Consider the following 19,279-nt stretch of genomic DNA (forward strand, 5'->3'; position numbering starts at 1 on the left):
TCCAGAACTTTAATACCTGACGGCTGTTGTGTGCTTATGTACTTCATCAGAATGTGTGTTGGTTACTCACAGTGCAGCTATAATACCTACATCTTTGCAAATCTATAGGAAGTAAATTGTAAGACAGATGAACTGTTTTACTGTACACTCGAGGATCTATGGGGCTGATAAATGACATATAGCAGAATAACTGAAAATGCTAAATTAGCATTGATGTATATATGACAGAAAGGAACTCAAAATAATGTTAAAGCTGTATTTAGGACAAGTGTTCCTGTCCCCATCTTCAGGAATTCTACTCTCCTCTGTGTGAATATGGTTATGGGAACTTTTTAACATCCGGAATTTATTTCCAACACATTCATTTCAGTTTATTAATTCAAGAAGATAAGCTTTTAGTAAGCTTTATGAATCACACGTTAGCTTATGTGTAGACGACCATTAGAGGGAGGAACAGCTAAAGGTCTGCCAAGTCCGTGGCTGGTAAGAACCACACAGAGGCACACACAAAGGAATCCTCACTGTTTTAGTAGCTTGGCACCCTACCGGGGAATGATCCCAAGGGAGTGGTTTTTCAGCCTTAAAAGGATCAAAACTCACTGTCTTACAAAGGATTTCATTCTGTGGAGCTCTCCAGAGAGTCTTCTCACATTTGTAGTTCCCCTCCTTGCAAAATCTACCCGGTGTCTTCCTCTCGAAAGTTCTCGGAGCTCACAGAACTCTGTTTTCATGTCTTTCCAAAGACAGCCAGCAGTGGCTGCTCCTTTCTTCAATATTCTGTACATTTTAAAGGGAGGGAATGAAACTAAGGATATCACCCTGTGATTTCTTCTTAAACGTTATGTCCCTTAGTTGTTTGCACCATTGTAACCTGATGATTTTTTTTTTTTATTTTGCATTTAAAGTCTAAATTGTTCATGCTACTCAGGTTCTTGTGTCTTCATGAGTTTATGACCTTTGTACAAGTAAAATATTGAATAAGACAGAATGAAGGATGACACCCTATGTCTTATAAATGTAGATTATACTCTCTGTAATCAGTTGCCTCTTGAACTGAATAGTAAGATTTTAGTTGCGGCTTTGTATAATAAATGATGACAATACAAGCTTAAGTATGCTAAGTACCAAAGGGGTGGGGGAACACAACAATCTAAGAGTTGCATAAACACATGGAATATTTATTTACTGTGTGCTAGCTGAGACTAATGAAATGAACAAGACCCAGTATCTACTCTCAAGACGCAAGGAGTACTGACATTTCTTTAGAGAAAATGAATCTGAAGCATCATCTTCCTGCAAGTGTCATGCTAGAACGCATGGGCTGAACAACGGGGCCATAACAATGATCACAGTATCTTCCTTTCCTAAATGGTTAGTGAGGTAGCCACATATAAAGAAGATGGAAATGTAGGCAAGGGCACAAAGATGTCAAGTAAGCAATAAAGTGCACAAATGAGGTGCAAGGAGCTCCACGCTACTGGGTTAGGCACAGTGGGCTCAGATGGGTTGTCTAGACCAGGGTAAACCTTGTTGGTTTCATTGAATATTTCTCACTCTATTGGGCAAGGAGCACAGGTATGTAATAGAAGAGCTATGGCAGCAATAGCTTCATTTTAACCATCTAGAAATGGTTGAAAATGAGTTTCATCCAATAGAGCTTCCTGTTGTATGACATGTATAAATGAAATCACGCCTATGTAAAAATTTTGATGATTTGGTGGGTGACATTCATGAGGATTTTCCCTGAGATTGTACCTATTTAGCTCTAGTTCTTGCTATATATCCACCCCTGTTTAGAAGTCAGTGAATATTTTATTCCTTCCAATAATTGCTCATATGGGGTGAAGGGAAAGTATTGCACAGAGAAAGGAAGTCTGTCTGAAGGTTTGGAGTTAATGTGCATATTATATTAAGTAGCTGGATGGTCAGTGGGGCCAAACTGAGAAATAAGTGGGATGAGGGTCAAAACCTGCAACAGATCATGAGGCAAACCAGTTCTATGGTTTGTAATCTTATACGAAAGCAGAAGGAAGATTGTTTGGGAAGAATGAAGTGAGAAAGAAGGGGTTAGTAGGATGGAGTGAGGATGCACAAAGAAAGCATGATGTTGGGTGGCGAATATTGGCAAAACACGTGCTGTTTATATGTGTGCAACGTTGTATGGAAACTTATTTTCTGTGCTTACTAAAAATCCTTTTAAAAGCTTCAGGCTATTTCCATCAGGCCAACAGAATACCACCAAGATGGGTTACACAGAGAAAGACTGACTCAGATTAATACAGATTAAGGGTTCATGCAAGAAAGATGGACAGCAAGCTAGATTCATTCTGCAATCCATGGGTGGGCTGTCAGCAACTGGTGTGGAGACTTTACATTGAGAGCTATAGAATGGTCGGGATGAGCAATACAGGATGCTGGGTATGGAGTTGGGCATGGTGCACCATGTATCAGAGCAGTCGCTGTAACCAGTATGGCAGAACTTGAGGTTTTGGGAACCAGCATGGTAGAACTTGTGGTTTCGTCTGGCCACTTAATAGGCCTTTGGCATTGGGGAAATCACCTTTCTCTCAGAGTCCAGTCATTCTGTCTCTTTCAACTAAATATGGCATTGTACCCCCTGGTTGGTATATTCCTTGTGAATACTGGTGAGTAAAGTATTAAAACTTAGTCCACAGTGGCAGGTACTGGATTTGGGGCTTGAAGGAAGGATGTCTATCCTAATTTGTGGTTCCTGGAGCAGCCATTGTAAAAGAGGTCATGGCAGAAGAAACTTTCTGGGAAGTGGAGGAAATGATCCTGTGTTATTTGTTCCTGATGTGGGGACTTCTAGATAATTTATATGAAAATAAGAAAAAAGCGGCATCTTTAAGGGCAAGTGAGATTGTAAAGTCCAAGTACAGGAAGATGCTTGTAAAAATAGAGAAGTGAGGGAAAAGGAAGTAAATTTAGTAGACTTTGCAATATAATGTGGCAAAAAATAAAGTAGGTTGTGGGAGGCTAGGGAAGGGAGTGGCAGAAGGAGGGATGGGGAGCAGGGCACACCATGAGGAGCTTTATTGGACAGGTGAGCATCATGGTCTTTATGCCAAAGTGAAAAGAGAATCATTGAAGTGTTTTAAGTCTGGGAATAATTAGATTTGCATTTTAGAAACTTTATCATCAGAGCTACGGTTATCAAGAAATGATGCAGAGCTAAAGTGAAGGGGCCGCTCCTGGAGACGGAGAAGAGTTTAACGCTATTAAGTTAAAGCGAGTTCATAGCATTTGTTGATTTGAAATTTGGAAGAAAGATAAAGAGAGAGAGAGGTGTGGGGGTGGGGTCAATTGAAAAAGTTGAGTGGCTCTTTGTACCCTTTGTTAGGATGAAAATGTAAACATGGAAGCAGATCTTTTTTATTTATGTATTTTTTCGAGACAGGGTTTCTCTGTCGTTTTGGAAGTTGCCCTGGAACTAGCTCTTGTAGACCAGGCTGGCCTCAGACTCCAGAAATCCACCTGCTTCTGCCTCCCGAGTGCTGAGATTAAAGGCGTGCACCACCACTATAACATGAAGGTGTATCTCTAAATAGAGATGATGTGAATTATATGTTAGTTTTTAATTGTGTGTGCGTCATCCCAAGGAAACAGTAAATTGATAACCAGATAATGTTTAGGAGTAGAATAAATATTTTCTTGTTTCATCCCGCTGCTGAGTTCTATGAAGCATCGGCTCTATTATTAATATTCTATATGTACATTTGTGTTAAAATTTCAGCTTTCACTTGTTTAGTCATGCGTGTGTGTGTGAAGGTGCCTGTGCGTGGTATAGTCTACTCTTCTCTGGATTTATAGCTATCATCTACACTGGCATGGGAATCTGACAGCTTGAGCTCTAATCATCTCCTTTGCTTCTGTGAGATAAAGGATGTAGACCCTAATCTCTGCCCTCTGAGATGCAGAGAGGGGAGGCTGATGTTTGCTTGTTAAAGTTGCAATAAGAAGCTGATATTTTACAATGGAAATGCTTGGGAAACCCAAAATTGCACCCAAAGAGAGGAGAAGAGTTCTGGGATTGTGGTCAATGGTGAGCCTTTTAGAACTAATTGATGAGCAAGGCTTTTCTGATAGGAAAGATGAGATGAGGAGAGAGGTGGCATCCTACACTCTAACACATGGAAGACCAGAGTGTAAACTTGAAAGATACCCCCAGAGAGGACAAGAATGGTTTCAGATGTAACGAGGGAAGTGTGGAAAGTCTAATATGATGGTTAATATTGACTACATGGAAAGGTCTAGAATCCCCTTTCTGCACATGTGTCAAGGCATTTCTGGGAAGGAATAACGGAGGAAGAAAGGGCTCTCTTAAATGTGTGAGGCACCATTCCATGGGCTAAGGTTCTGGGCTGAATAAAAAGTGAGGGGCACACCAACATTTATCACTCTGTTTCCTGACCGTGGATGCAATGTAACCAGTTCCTATAAACTCCTGCCACCCTGACTTTCCCACTATCTCAGACTGTCCTCTCAAACTGTGAGATAATATAAATCATTTTTGAGGTTTCTTTTGTTACGTATTTTATCACAACAATAAAAATAATAGGTACATGGCATGCTGTGTGCACTTTACAAGATGTAAGCCATAGTATGTTCCAAGTAACTAACGAAGGGTCAGTCTAACTACAAAAGAACCATGTGTCTATAATACAGGTGTGGTTTGAAAATCATTCTCTTATGTTCAGGGTCAAAGCAGAGAATGAGCTGGGATCCTTGTTTCTGCCTCACTATGCTCTGATTGCAAACATAGCCATCATGCTTGGCTTATTAGGTGGGTTCTGGGTGTCAAACCCAAGTTCTTATGCTTGCAAGACAAACCCTTTACCAACTGAGCCCGATCTACACCCTCAGCAGTTCCTTCTGCTGCCATTTATTTGCTGTAATGCAATGGAAGGTAGAGAGGGGCTCTTACTCTAATTTGATGTTTTCTCCTAAAAAACAAATTGTTTGCCTCTAGGGCTCAATAACTTTCTTTATAAAGAGGGAGAATAAAGTTTCCCCTGCCTCTTTAAAATGGTCCAGCTATGAAATGTCTCTAGCTATGCTTTTCAGATTGGTAAATCATAGATATATTTTGTAAGTTTTTTGCATGACTGAAAAAAATTTGAGGAGACGCATGTCGAGAAGAATGCAAGAGAGAATTTGCTGGATTCTTATTATTGCTTAATGTGATATGCACATAATTTAAAAAATCGATCTTAAAAGCTAGGAGTCCCGCTAATATTTTATGACTGATGGATATTTTATGTAAATCTGGTTTCAGTTTGGAAGTGATAGTGCTGGCCAATGGAAAGAAAATGTGTAAATCAATTACCCTTTTGTGCCTTCACTTTATCTCACGATACAAAGGCCATAGAAAATGAGTCCCAGTCCCAGGAATGTAGCCAAAGAATTAATTGTATGAATTTCCTAGGCGCAGGAAGGTGGTGCCTATTCACGTTCAAACACTAACATTTCTGTTTCTCTGGGAATCTCATTGAAAATCATTTGTCTTAAAGGCAGTAAAACATCACTGTGAGAAAATTCTTAGCTTCTTTGGAAACAGTGAAAACTCTTTGCAATTTCAACAAAAAGAAATGTTCTTTGGAGGTGAGAAATTGTCACTACACTATTAAAGAGGAATTTACAAAAGGACAATCCCATTGGGTGGGGAAGAGAGAAGAGGGGGCAGCATGGGACTTTAGATACAAGCAAAGAGTTTTGTGTGAGAGAGCAGTGGGAAATCATTTGTAATAAAAATGGCGAATGGTGTGGTTCCCAAGTCAGGGAGCATAGACAGGGGTCAGGAAGTCCAGCCAAAGAGGGAGAAAGCCACTTAGTAGGGGTCAGAGTTCATGCCTAGGGTTTGCTCCTCTGATGGTCTTAGACCAGGCCTGTTTCCTGAAAGAGCTTCTTTTCCCTGTGAGCTTCCGTGTGCAGAGCTCTGGATCCAGGGCTCATGGTGGTCAGGGTTCAGAGTTCTGCACTGAGAATGTGTTCACAAAACTTCCATTTCCTATGGGATGAATCTGAGGCTCTTCTTAGGAGGCCTAAGTTGTCTGATTGACAGCCTAGGAAGCCGAAGGCCCCCAAATGCACTTGGTGAGTAGTTATTGCTGTTGCTTCCATGGCAACACACACTAGACTGGGGAAGACAGGTAAGGTTTTAAAGATAGCTTTCTTTTTATAACTTCCCCTTACCTTATCCTTCTTCCATCTGACCGTGGTTCCCATGGCAACCAGATCGGAAAGGCCATCCACAGTCAGAACTCTGATTTGCAGTGGATTTTCCAAGTGCCAGACAATACCTTGCACATCCAGGGGAGGCAAAGGCAGACTACACCAATAGCACACCTGTGAGTCATCTGAAGAGCAGTCAGATGGAAACTGCCAGAAACTCTGAGCATGTCTTGGCTCTCTGGGATGTGAACACAGCTTCAAGTGATGGGCCTGGGCTCGGGTCTATGACTTTTTTTTTTGGTGCAACTATGTTTAATCTATAACTGGCAGTCCTTAATGTGTTTCATTTACAGAGATAAAAATATTGGGTTGACCCAAAAAGATGAACATGGGATGTACTCACTCATAATTGGTTTCTAACCATAAATAAGGGTCATGGAGTCTACAATTGGTGAACCTAAAGAAGCTAAATAAGAAGGTGAACCCAAGGAAAAACATATAGTTATCCTCTTGGCTATGGGAAGTAGACAAAATTGCCGAGGAGAAAATTGGGATCTTGGGGGTGGGGTGGGATGGGGGTAAGGGGGGATGGGGAGAGAAAAGTGACAAGGGGAGGATGGGGTGAACTTGGGGAAACAGGATGATTGGGATAAAGGAAGGTTGGATAGGGGAGCACGGAAGCACAATTCTTAGTTAAGGGAGCCACCTTAGGGTTGGCAAGAGACTTGAACCTAGAGTGGCTCCCAGGAGCCCAAGGCGATGTCCCCAGTTAGTCCCTTGGGCAGCTGAGGATAGGGAACCTGAAATGACCCTATCCTATAGCAATACTGATGAATATCTTGCTTATCACCATAGAACCTTCATCTGGTGATGGATGGAGATAGAGACAGAGACCCACACTGGAGCACTGGACTGAGCTCCCAAGGTCCCAATGAAGAGCCGAAGGAGGGAGAAGATGAGCAAGGAAGTCAGGACCACGAGGGGTGCACCCACCCACTGAGACAGTGGGGCTATATTGGGAGCTCACCAAGGCCAGCTGGACTGTGACTGAAAAAGCATGGGGTAAAACTGGACTCTCTGAACATGGCGAACAATGAGGGCTGATGAGAAGCCAAGGACAATGGCACAGGGTTTTGATCCTACTTCATATTCTGGCTTTGTGCGAGCCTAGCCAGTTTGGATGTTCATCTTCCTAGACATGGACGGAGCGGGGAGGACCTTGGACTTTCCACAGGGCAGGGAACCCTGACTGCTCTTTGGACTGGAGAGGGAGGGGAAGAGGAGTGGGGGGAGGGGGAGGAAGGTGGGAGGAGGGGGAGGGAAATTGGGAGGCTGGGAGGAGGGGGAAACTTTTTTTCCTTTTCTCAATAAAAAAAATCAAATACAAAAAAATATATTGGGCTGCTCACAACTTAAAGAATTGTAATCTTGGGGCAAGTCATAGTGTTTGCCACAGATGCTCTTTTAGCACTGGTGTCTGTAACCCAAGTGTTTACAAACCTGGATTCATCCTCTGTGAATGGTGCTAATCCTCCTCTACACAGTATGCCGCATGATGTGCTGATCAATATTATTTGTCAACTTGAAAAAGTCTAGAATCACCTAGGAGACAAGCCTCTGGGTGTGTCTGCATAGGAGTGTCTAGATTGGGATAGTTTGATGGGAAGACCTACCCTAGATGTGACATCATCCCATGGGTTCGAGGTCCTAGACAGAGTAGAAACACCAGCATCCACCTTTTCTCTGGAATGTGGTTGCCATGTCATCTGCTTCAAGCTTCTGCCACTGTGACCGTGCTGTCACTAGGGATTGTACTATTGAACTGTGAACCAAAATAAACCCCCTTTCCTTCCTTAAGTTGCCTTTTCTCAGGCAATGGGTCAAATAAAGCAGAAAATTAATGGATAAACATGGACACATGATGATTTGCCTAAAAACAGTAAAAAAGAAGCACACAAACATAAATGGGAACCAAAAAGAAAGTTCTCTTTTCAGATGATATGTATCATGCTGTATTAAAAGTCTTTAATACTATTTTATATAGGCATAAAGACAGACTGTATCTGTGCATTACAGCCCTCAGATCGACTTCTGACTGGGGATGATGGAAGGGGTCCTGTGGATGGATGGTGGGGATACAGTGTGAACATACTCACTACCTCCTGGCTTCATTCTGTGTTCTCAGCACCTTTGAAAACATTGGATACTTTTTACGCTATGAATAGCAACTTCACAGAACCTTCATGTGGCCAACGTTTTTCTTTCTATGACAATGCTAACAAAACGCAGAGGTAAATTTGTGGCTCTCCTTAAGCCTCTTAAAGGCTGTCTTCTGGACATGGCATAGCGATTGTGCCTCTAAACTTAGTGGCTAGAGGTTGTCTGCATTAGACCTGGACAAGGGCAAGCCAGGTAAATTCTAGCATGAATGGGAGAGGGCTCACAGAACAGAATACCTGAGGAAATATTGGCAGCTGAGAGTACGGAAGGGAGAGAGTCTTGTCTTAGGGTGTGTGTGCCCATGGTAGGTTTCCCTGGTTCCAGTGTATGGCCCTATATTTATGCACATATGGACAACAGTGATTGGACTGGGTGGGTTATTAAAATAGATATTAATTAATTCATATATTAATTACTAGGGCATTAAGTTGGAAGGTGAAGTTGTTAGGACATATCCAGGGATAGTGGGAGGAGAAAATGGAAAGTGGATTTGTTCATATTTCATTGTGTATATGTGTAAAAATCAGAGACAATTAATTAAAAGTTTTATAAAGTAGAACAATTGCACATATAAATACATACATAGTTACCTTGCACATAAAATCATATTCCTCTTTTTATCCCAACTTCTGGTCATGATTTTAATGTATTTTATTGTCTATTTCACAATAGACACTGGAGACATTAAAATAGCTGCCTTCAATGATCTGACAAATGAGTATTTACTATAAGAAAACTAGCCCTTTAACCCCAGAGTTTATCATTTTCTCCCCCCAATTCTTATAAAATTTAAATTATATATTCAAATGAAAATAAAAATAAGCCTATTTTGAAGTCTTCTCCCTCATCAATATCATTATTACTTCCTGGCCTCCTCCCACCCGCCTGGACACTGTTAGCCTAGGTCATTTAGGGTCTGGACGACATGATCACTGAAAGCCCACAGTTTTGATGGTCTAACTGTCATAGCGTCCTGAATACCAACTTTATAATTTGGCAGTCATTCCAAGAACATTTTACAGTTATTTTACTCTAGTTCTATAAATGTGTGTGGAAAACAAGGCTGAGCTCTCCAGGGAGAGAATAATTTTCAACAGCATTTTGCTTGAGAAATTTTCTCCATGGAAAACTAGGAAATCGCTTTGTCCCTGTGATCCTGGGATGTTGTTTGTAAAAACTCTCAGCAGGGCCTTTTACATGATAACATAACACCGATGGATTATGAGGTGATTTACACTATACTTTTTAAAAATATAAATGACTTTCCCTTTTCTCCAAACTAATGAAAGCAAACAAATCCATAAACAATAAGAGCAGGCTGGAGCCATCTAGCTGGTACTTTGACTTCTGGTGACTTTCAATTACCTCTCTGTTGTCACTTAGGTCCAAGACTCAGGTGTATCCTTTGATCCTGGCTTTGTTTGGGGGAGCTTAGCATTTACAAATGTGAAAAGACAGTAAATACACGAGTGCCTGTAACAGGATGTCATTGAATCAAGCGAGAATTGAGCTCGTTAGAGCTGGTTCAACTTTCAAAGTATTTACAAATCAGCAGTGCTGGAATTACCCCTCTGCTTTCAAATGTGGCACAGAAGTGACTTAAATGAAAGCCTCCTTTCTGATGCCACCGTGTGCCAGAGGACTTTTCCTGAATGAGACAGGCAGCATCTCATTTATTAACAATGCAGATACACATCAAAGCCGCTATTGAATCTGTCTCTCCCCATTTATTTTGCTTTCCCATTTCTACAACCTATATTTCTTGTTTAACAAATTGCTCTTGATGTGACGTATTCACAATATGCCCATAAGCGCAACCGAAACACAATTTCCTGCTAGCTTCAGTCAAAATACATTAATCCTCTCTATATTTCCCTGGACAATACTATCTCTCATGTGCAGACTTTATTTTTCTCATTTGGCTGCAAAGAAGAAAAATCCTTGAAAATTGGTTTGAAATACATGCGCGTGCACTCAAACACACACATGCACGTACACACACACATTCACGCACTTGCACGCGCACACACACACGCACACACACATGCATGGACACACATGCATGCATGTGCACATGGTCAGAACTAAATTCTTCCTGCACACAATTTTCCTTAAATGCTCTTATTTTCATGATGCACCGTCCTGTAAAACACTCATGTGTGAGTGGAGTTAAGGACGGAAAAAAAAGTCACTTGGCAGTGAAACAACCACCGTGGTTGCCATACTTATATCAATCAACTGCAGTGGTCAAGCTACATCCTTCCCCACCACTCATTTTATGTCTGTGAAAGCTGAACAAAGAGGAAAACCTGAATGCAGGGCATTTTCATGGCTCGTCACTTGGGGATGTATGTGAACTGCTTGACATAGTTCAAAAATTCATATTTAGATAGATAAGAGGTGGGTGCAGATATATGTATAGATATACATGCATACATACACATATGTATACATGCCACTGAGAGGTATGTATATGAAGAAGTAATATATAAGTAGATAAGTAGACAATACATGCAAGTAGCTACATGAAATACATATACATGAGCATGTGTATTTTATGCACAGGTAACTATATGCAAATGTATGCATCTGTAGATACATATGTAAATATGGAGGTGTGTACATATATAGGTAGAAGAGTTTGTGTTCTAGATGTGAACATGTGGGTGTGCAGGTATATATGTAAATAAGCTATGTATACAGTATGTATATACTATGTAATAGATAAGCATAAACTATTTGCATGGATGATCATAAAGATGTACATGTAGGCATGCTAGTATATGTGCAGTCAGACACATATTTTTGCATGTTCATTGGGAGATACTTATATAGATATGTATTTTGTCATGGGTGTGGTGGATACACAGGTAAATGTGTAGGGACACACATAGATGTATATATTGCTACTCATATATATACATATCTATAGACACACATGTTTATACAGACATATACAAATGCAGGCATGTATGTTCAAACATAGATAGGGACGTGATGATTGTGTATGTAGTTATGTGCACATGTGTATTTATGTATTTATGTTGTTCGGTGCAGCGCTGTCTTTGCCTGCCTTGCAGAGAGGGTTTGGGGAGGATACCGAGTTCCCAAGGACCCTCCAGCTACAGTTGATTTCTAGCCTCATCTGAGTCACAAGGCTGAAACACTAACTTGTTTCTTGCTGTCCTGTCAAGCCCTGGTGTTGTGTGATAACAATGTCTCACCTTGCAGGGAAGGTTTGGGCTAGTACTCACTATTTGGTGGTAGGACAAAGGTGGCAATAGTGTCCTTTGTTTATCTCTCCACGCTATGTTTTTTGTGTATGGGCAGTCTGTACATCAGGTCTAGAGATGTTCACATTTCTGATGTGATGCTAATCTGAAGAACGTTAGCCTTGGTTTGGAGAGCTGAATTTCATCAAACTGAAAACAAAATAGATAACTTCTCTTCCTTTTCTGGCAGTATCATCTGACTTTAGCAATTGGATATTTGAGGAAGCCTGGCAGGGAATTAAAGTCTACTTCAGTTGTATGAGAGCTACAAGGTTCTGTATTTCTGGTATCTGAAAGGACTTAGCGGAAGAGAGGCACGGTTCCTGCAGACACCCTATCGGCTGCCGTTCACTCTAAACTTTGACACTTGGCCTGTGATCTCAAGTTGTTCTTGTCAACCTTGGTAGAGAAACAGCAGTGAGAAAGCTGTTGTATGCATATGTGTGTCTCCGCTGAGGACTGGTGTACATCTCCTTGCTTTCATGGCAACCTTGGCAGACCTTAATCTTGGGACCCGAGAAATTCTAAATTATTGTTTTACTCTCCCTAAATTCCGGATCACAAGTATATATCCTGCCTAGAGACTAGATGGACAAGTAAGATCTGTATAATGTCATCTGTATAAAGGTCAGTTGTATAATGTAGCCCATACGTTTGAACATTTTAGATCTAGAGATTGAAAACACAAATGTCTACAGGAACTAGGTAGGATCTGACTAACGCTGAGCAGAGGGCCCTGCACTTACATTATCCATTTACATTCAGTTGTGGTCAAGATCACTCTTACCCCGAATAGTTAATTTGTGTTCTCCTTGGTCTATGCTTTGTTTTGTAAATTTTATTTTTAGAGATGTGCATTGTGTTATGGGCACATATATATGAGGGTGCACATGCATGTACATAATGTGTATGGAAAGTGGAGAACAATTTTAGTTATCATCTACCTCCTTTCAGGTAGGGTGGATCTTACTACATAGGTTAGACGGGCCGGCCAGAGAGCCCCAGGGATTTGCTTGTCTCTGTTTTCATAGCACTGGGATTAGGAGCACACACCACTGTATCCAGCTATTTAATATGATGTCTGGAGAACAACCCAAGATCTCATGCCTGAAAGGCGAGCTCTTTGCATTGGAATCAATACGTACTTGTAGACATTAGTAGTGTTGAATAGCAATCAGCACAGTCTTGGCTTCGGGAAGTCAGAGATCGATGGGGCTACCTATAGCCCTTGAGTATCATGTGGGAATGTGAGTCCAGAACTGTGAGATGTTACAAAAAGAGCCAGAAGTCTAGATACATGTGTGTGTGTATGTCAGTGTGTTTGAGTGTGTGTATGTATAAGTGTGTATGTGAGTGTGTATGTACATGTGAATGTGTGTATGTGAGTGTGTTTGAGTGTGTGTACATGTAAGCGTGTGTATGTGTGAGTGTATGTGTGTGCATGTGTGTATGTGAGTATATTTGAGTGTGTGTACATGTAAGCGTGTGTACGTGTGAGTATATGTGTGTGCATGTGTGTATGTAAGTGTGTTTGAGTGTATGTGTATGTATATGTGTGTGTACGTGTGTGAGAGTGTTTATGTACATGTGAGTGAGTGTGTGTGTCTAAGAAAGGGGAGGGGATTGACTCCCAAACTAAAATTTTCCAAGTCTGTCATTATTTGAGTTTGGATACAGGAAATAAATGTTGGTTTTGAGCTTGGAAGAGGAAAGGAGAGAAAAATATTTAGCACTTTTTTCCCTTTGATTTAGTTGATTGGGATTCTTCTGGCTCCAAAACCAAGTTCTGTGTCAGAATCATCTTTAGGAGCCTACAGAAAAGCAGAACCCCAGACCCCAGTTGAAGCTGTGTGTGAGGGGGCTGGAGCCCCAGAGGCTGACTTTCTGTTCCACTTTGCCAAGGCCTTTCACAGCAAACCTGGGGTCTCAAGTCTCCAGCTGAGTGGAGCTGAGAGAAGGTTTCATGAAAGTTCTTGGAAACTTGATCCAATCCAACCCAACTAGGAACCTTCAGGGTGCTCACATTTCTTAGGCTTTCTAACTGCAAGTTATTTTCAGTAAGGAAAATAAAGACTGAACATGTCTGAAAACACTCGCACACTTCTTTAAAAGAAAAAAAGAATGTAGTAAAAATTTATAGAAATTTGGAGAGATTTTTCTTGGGATGAGGACTTTCCTTTCTTTTAAGCTTCTGAGAAGAAGGGGGCAGAGTGAACCATTTAGTGAGGGGAGAGAGCTGGAGCCTTCTTAATGGTATTCAAAATGACCCAGTTCAAAATGAAAATGGAAATATTTGTTCGCACCACATGACCGGATCTGAGTAGCCAATGACCTGTGTCTAGCTTGCTAGAGTGTGATATATTATAGTGGCTACAATTTGCTGCAGGCAGAAATCTTAATTAAGGCATTTCCTAAAGAGTGACCTTCAGGGAGTACATTATCAAATTGGTGTGAAAATAGACAAAGGGCCAAATGGCAGCACTGAGACGGGAAGACATTGGATATATATTTCCCCTCAAAGACTGTGTTGTCATCAATATTGGTAGGGCTGCAGGGCTCTTCACAGAGCTATTAGCCTTACCCTCTAGGAAAGACCTTTTTATTCAGGGGAATCAGAAGACTCCAAGCTTTTGATTAGTGAACAATAGCCCCTTCCTCCAGTGCAAATAATCTGTTTCTCATTGCATGTGTGTTTTGTTTATAAATTCACTCTCATGCAGGTTCTGAACAGAGAAGTGTTCCCTGAGTATTTTTATTTTATATGCACATGGTGTGTGTATGTGTGTGCGCGTGTGTATGTGTGTGTGTATCCATCCAGGTGTCAGGTGTCGTTCCTTAGAAGCTGACTAGACAAGAGTGACCAGTCAGAAAGCACTGGATTCACCTGTCTCCACCTCCTCAGTACTGGGATAACAAGCATGTGCCATCACATCCAACTTTTATGGGTGCTGGACACTGAACTCAGGACCTCATGCTTGTACATCAAGCCATCTCTGATGACTAAGTCATCTTCCTACCTCAAATCTTTTACATTTTCTTGTAACCAGTCACACATGTGCTGGGATTTATTTAATTGGACAATGCTGATGAATATTTGTAATTCTCGATGACGGGGTCTGTTCTTTAAGAGCACTGATCTAATTGGGCAGCCATTAGAGTGCAATATGTCTTCTCCTTTGACAGAAGTTGTATGATGCCTTCTCTGGCAGGAAGGATGGATTGCTGTGCTTCAAGGTCCACACGCCGCTGGCACTGGGCCTACCAGTACAATGATGTGGCTCAAATCAGTTAGGTTCTTTCTTCCAGATTTCTCCAGGCTGTGCAAAGTATGGTGGCCAAATGTTCCTTAATCTGCTTCTTTCCTGGCCAAAATTATGTGCCGTTATTTTAACTCTTAGACATTTGGCCAGCTTCTCATTAACTTGAGCAGGCTCAGAGTCAGCTGACCTTGTCCTTTTTGGCAGAGCGTGACCGTGTACTTCTGGAATACATGAAATACATCAGGACCCAGAGCTAAGTCATCCGGTGGCGTCTGGACATTAATCTGCCACTTGCATGCCACTGCAGCTTGAGATCCAGCATTTTCCTGTGATTCCACAGCCTCATGTGTTTACTTAGGAGGAAATCCACAAATTTAGGTTTTCTTTTCATCCTTGTTTTCTTATTCCTTTAACCTTCACCACCCCCACACCGTGAGAGGGAGCCCATGTCCTACACTGGATCCCTGATAGCTCAGAGACCTAGGGTACAACCAGACAGGGCTGGCAAGGAACAAAAGTTTCTTAATGATACTTTGCTCTACTCACAGATTTGTGCCTTGCTCAGTCATAATCAGAGAGGCTTTATCCAGCGGTAGATTGCAGTGCGTTCAAAGATCCACAGGGAGACATTATATGAAGAGAGAGTCTAAATTGGAGGTCTCCTTTGGGTCACTCCATTCAGAGATCAGGGAAGCCCCCAGAAGAGGGGCAGGAAAGATTGTAGGTGTTAGCAGGGATGGAGGACACAAGGAGAACATGACCTACAACATCAACTAAGCAAGGCTCACTTGGGCTCCCAGAGACGTAAGTGGAAAGCCCGGGTTTGGATGGGTTTGCACCTGGTCCTCTGGGTATACGTTATGTCGGTTCTTTTTTGTATTGGTTTTATGGGACTTCATAATTGTGGGGGCAGGGGTGTCTCTGACTCTTTTTGCCTGATTTGGGGATTCTTTTCCTCCTATTGGGCTGCCTTGTCCAGCCTCCACAAGATGGCGTTTGCCTGGTCTTATCATATCTTGTTTTGTCCTATTTGGCTGTCATCTCTTGGAGGCCTGTTCTTTTCTGAAGAGGGAACAGAGGGGGAGTGGATTTAGGGGAGAGGTGAGATGGGAGGTGGGGGTACCTAGGATGAGTGGAAGGATGGTAAACTGTGGCTGGGCTGTATTAAGAGACACTGAGGTGGCTGTGACCATTTTAAAACCTTTTGTGCATGTGCTTATACCAGAGTGTATGAATATGTGTATAATGTGTGTGCACATTTGGGTGTAAATGCAGGTGAGTATGCCACAGAGGGCAAGCATGGGTGTTAGTGTCAGCCTTCTGCCTTGTTTGAGACAGGGTCTTCTGTAGTATGCCATTGCATGTGGCAGGCTAGCTGTTTCTGGTAAGAATGCTGGGTTTACAGACTCATGTTACTGAATCCTGCTTTGCATGGGTTCCTGGGATTCAACTCAGGTTATTCTACTCTGCAGGCAAATGGTTTACCCACCAGGCCATCTTCACAGCCTATTCTTATCAACATTCTTTTTCTCAATTTCTTTCTTATGTAGCTTGTCCTATGGTGGTAAGAGAGACTGAAAAGTTAAGGACATTTGAACTAACACACTGCACCCATGTTGTAAGGAGGCTTCACTTTTACAAGGTTTTGTAACATAAAAGTGAGCTGACCATCACTCCCTCAACTGATCAACAATCGTAGCCCTAGATAATAGTTGTATGGTTGTATGGTCAATCAGTCTGTGAAAAAGATTGTCACCAAGGAGCAAACAGCCCCAAAGAGGAACTGTAATGTTGGCCATTAGAAAGATATTATCCAGACTAGCCCTGGAGGAAGACTAGGGTTCTGTTGCTTAGACAAGCAATAGAAAGACATCTCTAGCCGGCGACTCTATACTGTAGATTGCAGGGATGTAATGACTTAGAGCATTAGGATACATAATAAAATAATTGTGTATCTATAATCATCTCCTTATTTACAAGATAAGCTCAACTATATTATTGCAAATGGTCTTTATAAAAAATGCTGTGGCAAATACTGTCAACAAATGGGGCCTCATGGGATTAAAAGGCTTTTGAAACCTTTGACCAAAGATTACTATCTATAATATACACAAACTGGATGGCCACACACCAGACCATGCCCCAATCTCCAGACTAGCTGGGCAGCATGAACAAGACTCAATGGGGAAAGAAGAAAAAAAAAATCCAAAGTTGGGTGGGAAGGGGTTGCAGGGTTGAGAAGCTGGTAAGAGGTGGGGTAAATATGTCTAAAATGCATTGTATGAAAGTCTCGAGGAACTAATAAGAATTATTTTAAAATGTAAACAAATGACCTAATAAAAAAGGGCGAATGATAGGCATGGTTGTATGCATACCTGGTACCCTAGCACTGTGGAAATCAGAGACAGGGGGATCTTTGGGGCTTGTTGGCCGCAAGTTTAGCTTCAGGTTCAGAGATAGGCCCTGTCTCAGAGGAGTAATGGGGGAGTGATAGAGCAAGGCATTTGGTGTCTGTCAGCGTCTACTGAATATACATAGGTGCACGCACCTTTATATGTGCACATATGCTACACACACACACACACACACACACACACACACACACACACACACACCAAAGAAAATGGGTAAATGAATTGAACAGAGATTTTTCAAAAGAAGAAATATAAATGGCCAATGAGTATTTTTAAACTTTTTAAACATTCTTATCTATCAGGGAAATAAAAATTAAAACCACTTTAAGATTGCATTTTGCCCCAGTCAGACTGTTTATCATCAAGAAAACACATGACAAGAAATTCTGACCAGGGAGTATAAAAAATGAATTTTCATTCACTGTTGGTGAGAGTGTAAATTGGTGTAGAAATCAGTGTGGAAGTTTCTCACAAATCTAAAAACAAAACTATCAACTATACCATTCATGGACACTCACCGAAAGGATGCTGTATCTTGTTATATACTTGCTCATCTGTGTTTATTATTGCTGCTCTGTTCAAAATATTAAGAAATGAAATCAGCATAGAAGCCCAACAACAGATTAATAGGTGATAAAAATGATGAAAATTTCAGGGAAATGAACGAAACTGGAAAAGATTCTGTTGAGGGAGGTAAAACAAGCTCAGACTTCGAAAAACAAACGTGGCATGGTTCTTCCTCACAGGTGGTCTCAGTTTTTAGCTTTTATGTGTTAGTTTCTATGTGGGGATGAGTGCATAGAGAGACCAGGAAACTGTGAAGAGACCCATGGAGAGAGAAAACATAGGCCTCAAGGAAGAGAGGTAGGGATAATAGGACACTTGCCATTTGAAAATGAGGGGGAGGCTCAGCTGAAAATAAGTATTGTAAAATGCCATAAGGAAACTGCTACTTTGTAAGAGAGAGTTGCAGAGGAATGCATATGATTGCAGTATGTTGTATACATGTATGAAAGAAATGGAAAGATTATTAATAAAACAGTTTTTCTGGAGAAAGAAAATTCGGTTGCTAAATGGCTTGGACAAGGTGGTGGCAACACGGAAATAAGACAACCAAGAGCTGAACTTGGTTCTTGCCTTTGTCTCTCAAAGTTAACATGTGTTGTGAAGCTCACAAGTCAGCAGCTAGGAAATCGTGTTTAAGCCTAATGGATAGGGGAAGGGTGTTTGAAAAGCCAGTTCTAATGGAGTGCATCCTTCCTGTTAACAGTAAAGTAACAGGCGAATAAAAGAATCTTCTAGTTCTTACAACATTGCAATTCTTTGTGGAAACAGTTTTTTTTTTTGTTGCTATTTCTGGTATAACCAGTTTTATAATCTCACTGACACCTAGCATTCTGGCACCTACTGAATGTATCAATATCCTTCAACTGGTTAAAAAAAAACCCTTTTGATAACATGTCTAAAAATGGAGGACAACCTTTAAGCAGTGTGTGTTCTCAGGGGAAGCCCACCTTATTTGAAGCTTTGTCACCTCAATTGTAATTCTGCTTCATAATTAACGGTACCAATTAGTTGAAAAGTCCAGAGCCGAGGTGCATTGAGTTTGTGGAAAATAAAAATGAAATGAGCAAAATTAGGTTTAATGAGTCCTGCAACCTTGAGAAAGTCCATCCCTTAGACTTCATCTACACAGAACCTACAGTACACTTTCCTTATTCAGCCTTCCCATATGCAACCCAATTCACAACAAGGTTGTAAGTTTGTTTGACATAAGATTTCGGGGGCCGAGGGTGGGGGAGAAAAACAGAGGCAAAAGGCCTGCTTTCATGTTCTGCCTGTGTTCACAGCTGAATGAGCCACCTCTTGAGTTTCAGTTTTCCCACGTTAAAAAGTAGGTAACAATTCCCTCGCTTGCCTG

The 19,279-nt window shown here is 41.3% G+C and overlaps 1 protein-coding gene across 1 annotated transcript in view; it reads right to left on the bottom strand.

Annotated features, from left to right (window-relative positions):
- The window catches only part of Adarb2 (adenosine deaminase RNA specific B2 (inactive)), a 545,357-nt gene that overhangs the window by 282,936 nt on the left and 243,142 nt on the right, over nucleotides 1-19,279 (bottom strand). The gene's annotated exons all lie outside the window — the stretch shown is intronic.

This window comes from Microtus pennsylvanicus, chromosome 4 (assembly GCF_037038515.1).
Source record: "Microtus pennsylvanicus isolate mMicPen1 chromosome 4, mMicPen1.hap1, whole genome shotgun sequence".
Classification (NCBI taxonomy): Eukaryota; Metazoa; Chordata; class Mammalia; order Rodentia; family Cricetidae; genus Microtus; species Microtus pennsylvanicus.